At 43.6% G+C, this 3,831-nt stretch overlaps 1 long non-coding RNA gene across 1 annotated transcript; it reads left to right on the top strand.

Moving 5' to 3' along the window:
* The first annotated feature begins 202 nt into the window (after positions 1 to 202).
* Positions 203 to 3,594, top strand: LOC135257981 (uncharacterized). Its single transcript, XR_010330835.1, has 4 exons — positions 203 to 1,229; positions 1,663 to 1,791; positions 1,913 to 2,122; positions 2,695 to 3,594. It is a non-coding gene; the product is annotated as an uncharacterized LOC135257981 (long non-coding RNA).
* Positions 3,595 to 3,831: the final 237 nt, after the last annotated feature.

Below are 3,831 nucleotides of genomic sequence, written 5' to 3'. Positions count from 1 at the left end.
GAGGAAGCAAGGCCGGACTTGAAACCAGGATCCGTCAGTCCTACTGCCCAGCCCTCCTCGATGTGGATGGAGATTCCTGTCATCACATTCACAATGCAACCAAAGTGTTTGTGGAGCCCTTTGCAAACCACTTTGAGGGGCTCTTCATGGATCTTCACACCGACCATAAATGGTCTCCAGACTAGGTAACGGTTGCTGTTGACATTGTAAATGGTAAATGGTAAATGGACTGCATTTATATAGCGCTTTTATCCAAAGCGCTTTACAATTGATGCCTCTCATTCGCCAGAGCAGTTAGGGGTTAGGTGTCTTGCTCAAGGACACTTTGACATGCCCAGGGTGGGGTTTGAACCAGCAACCATCCGACTGCCAGACAATCGGTCTTACCTCCTGAGCTATGTCGCCCCAAATGGAGCACATACACACACACACACACACACACTACATTCCTTTTTGAATTAGTAATAATTATGAAGCTGTATTGTATGACATCTTGTAATTTCCTGCTTTTTTTGCAAATGTTTAATTTTCCTGTTGTCATTTTTATTGACATCCTTGCCTCCAACCCACAGAGATTTCTGTTTCACCGCTGGCTCTCAGTATATGATGTGGCTATTAGTACACACAGGCTGCTTCCTGCATACAAGGTTCTGTATTTTGGCTTCATGGTGTTACATCCTAGTGTATTATTTAGAACACAATTATTATTATTAAGGGATGTTACTGTTTTGGGTTTTTGGCTGGGTATTGGTGGTTGTTTGTGTTCAGGTGGAGGTAAACATGCATCCTGTTGCCGGGTGACCTGACTTGGAGGATGCTGTTGGGAAGGACGCACCGACGACTGTCGCGGAGGAACCGTTTTGGAGGATGCGCGGTGACGAGGACGCCGGTGTCGTCGCTCGGAGACCGGACCAGATGTGGCCGTAGCTGGGGACGCCGGGGACCACTGCGGAGCAACGCTTAGGGAAAGATGCGGGCCTATATAACAGCTGGACGCCGTCATCACATCAGAACCGTCTTTTCATCTGCTGCTGAAAGCCACGCCTGACTTCGCTCGGCTCCGAGAATTCTATCCAACCTTTAAGTTAACAAATAGGTTTAGATTAGTCGCGGTATCTGGCAGTTCAGTACCTGACCAGCAGAGGATGCTAAACATCACGGGATCCCTGCAGTTGGACTTGCAGAGGACCGGCCTCACGGACGACTTGGACCGCTGTACTGGCTGCCTGGTGAGGCTCTGATAAATAGCCTTCGTGTCACGGACATTTTAGTTAGACTGAAACTGTTAGTTTAGGAATTACTTTAGGCTGTACATAATAATCATTTTCTTTTTTAAAACCCCCACGTGTTGGTTGCGTCTTTGTGTAGGTTAGTGGTTGTGGTGGTTAAATGTTACGATCAGTTCCACCCTCTTTGTTATTGCAACATTGTAGGGTTTTCAATTCGTAACAATGGATAAGGGTGACAAGGAGCTTTATAAAGATCTGCTGAAGGAGCTGTACTCTGTCCACAGAGTGAGTGAGAAAGCACAGACCAGGATTCAGTCCTTCCATGATGAACTCAGCAAAAAAGGTAAAAGACTATTACATTTGTCCCCTCTGTTGAATTTGTTTTTTCTGAACTATTGCTAATGTATTCTTGCATTATCTTGTTTCTTCCCAGGCATGACACAGCAAGGCAGAGACCGGAAGAAGAGAGTGATCAGAAAGATGTGGCATGAGAACATCACTACAACTCAGTCTATACATTGGAGTGCTGGCCATCCTGAAGGAATATGTGATGGTTTTCCAGGTAAGTTCTTTAGTACCAAAAGAATTGTGAATGTTGCTTAGCCAATGCATTTTGGGTGCTGTAGATCAGAGGTATATTGGACATCAATTAAGACTATTAAGACAAATTATTTTTCTCACAGGGTAGCCAGACGTTAGTCCACAAGTTACATGACAAGCAACTTGAAGTGTTCACACACTTCATGGCATGTTTCATCAAAGCTGAACATCTGAGCAATGTGCAACCCAAAGCACTGGTAGAGCTTGACTTCACAGACAAGATGCTGCCTGCAAGAGAAATCTATGTGGGATGAGAAGCAGATGAATTCAGAACCAAGAATCCAGAACACGCAGTTAGTACCCTGCAAAATGCAATTCAACACAATTTTTCTTTGTAGTAATTGTTTGTTTTATTATGTACAGTGAGCTCCATAAATATTTGGACAGCTCCATAAATATTTGGATAGCAACACACTGATGTTTTAGCACCATACTTGTATACTTTAACTAATTTGACTAATGCAACTTTCACTGTAATCTGATATGACTGAAAAAACTCTCAAACCAAAGTTACATTACATTACATTACATTACAGGCATTTAGCAGACGCTCTTATCCAGAGCGACTTACACAACTTTTACATAGCATTTTACATTGTATCCATTTATACAGCTGGATATATACTGAAGCAATTTCGGTTAAGTACCTTGCTCAAGGGTACAACGGCAGTGTCCTACCCGGGAATCGAACCTGCAACCTTTTGGTTACAAGCCCAGTTCCTTACCCACTGTGCTACACTCCGTCCTGAGAGTCTGCACTTTAAACTCATAGTCATTGTGCTATTTTACATCTAAAGTAATGAGTATGAAGCCAAAATAACATTGTGTCACTGTCCAAAAACTAATGTAGCTCACTGTATTGCAGCTGCTGAAGGTTTTCCTTGAGAAAGTAATCAGCACATTTACCACCACTGCTAAGTACCTACAGAAGCAGCTACCGATTCAAAGTCCAACGGTTCAGAGTCTGTCTTCCCTGGATCCCACTGTAAGGGGTCACTCACTGACTGGTAATTGCCTCAAGAAACTGGCTACCATGATGAAACACCTTATACCAGCAAAGAGCGATGTGCACATGGAAGTCATCAAGTACAATGTGGATCCATTTCTGGCCACTTACAAGGAGGGAGAATGTGGTGTAGTGGTGGACCCATGTGATGAAAACAGGGAGGTACCCAGCCCTCAACCAAGTGGTGAAAGCTGCACTCTCATTCTTCCACGGTCCTGTGGTGGAGTCATCATTTAGCTTAATGAACAGTATAATCGACACCAGAAGAACCAACATGAACATGTCAACCTTCAGTGCTGTTCAGACTGTGAAGTATCAACTACAGTCGAGGCAGAAGACGGCAGTAGAGATGTTTGGACGAACAGATGTGAAGTTTGGAGAGGTGGACTGCAGGCTCTGCCGAAACATGCAGTCTGCAGGAACCACCGACAAGGCCCAGTGGCAGAGGAATCTTCTGCAAGATGAAAGAAGGCGCCTTGAGTATGGCTGCCATCGTTCAGGCAATGCTCAGGAGAGCAAGAGGGCTACAGCTGAGGATGAAAAAAGGGCCAGGCTCAAGCACGCTGCAAAACAAAAAAAGCGGGCGCTTGAGACTCTAGTACAGGCCAAAAAGAAGAAATAAGGACAGTCTCTCTCTCTCTCTACCAAAATATAATATTTGCTGTGTTTTCCATTTGATTTGTCAGTTGTGCATATTGTATTTTTGTTTTGTTTGATTAACTTTATTGTATAGTCGATGCAATGCACTTTAATACAATTTTGGACCCAGCTCTGCACTGTCTTGACTGTTTTTTTTGTGTTTTTTTTTAAGTGTCCTGAACTGATGTCCACCTTACATTACTTTTGTAGCAGTAAGATTTCATAAATTCTAGTTTTCCCCCTATATCCTCATGCTAAAATTGACTGTAAATCCACATTTTAAAGCTGATATTTTAAAAATTTTCTTCCCGGGGGGGCATGCCCCCGGACCCCCTAGGAACTTCACATCTTTGTCAC

Source organism: Anguilla rostrata, chromosome 6 (genome assembly GCF_018555375.3).
Source record: "Anguilla rostrata isolate EN2019 chromosome 6, ASM1855537v3, whole genome shotgun sequence".
In the NCBI taxonomy this organism is placed as follows: Eukaryota; Metazoa; Chordata; class Actinopteri; order Anguilliformes; family Anguillidae; genus Anguilla; species Anguilla rostrata.
This window is presented reverse-complemented; position numbering and strand designations above follow the sequence as displayed.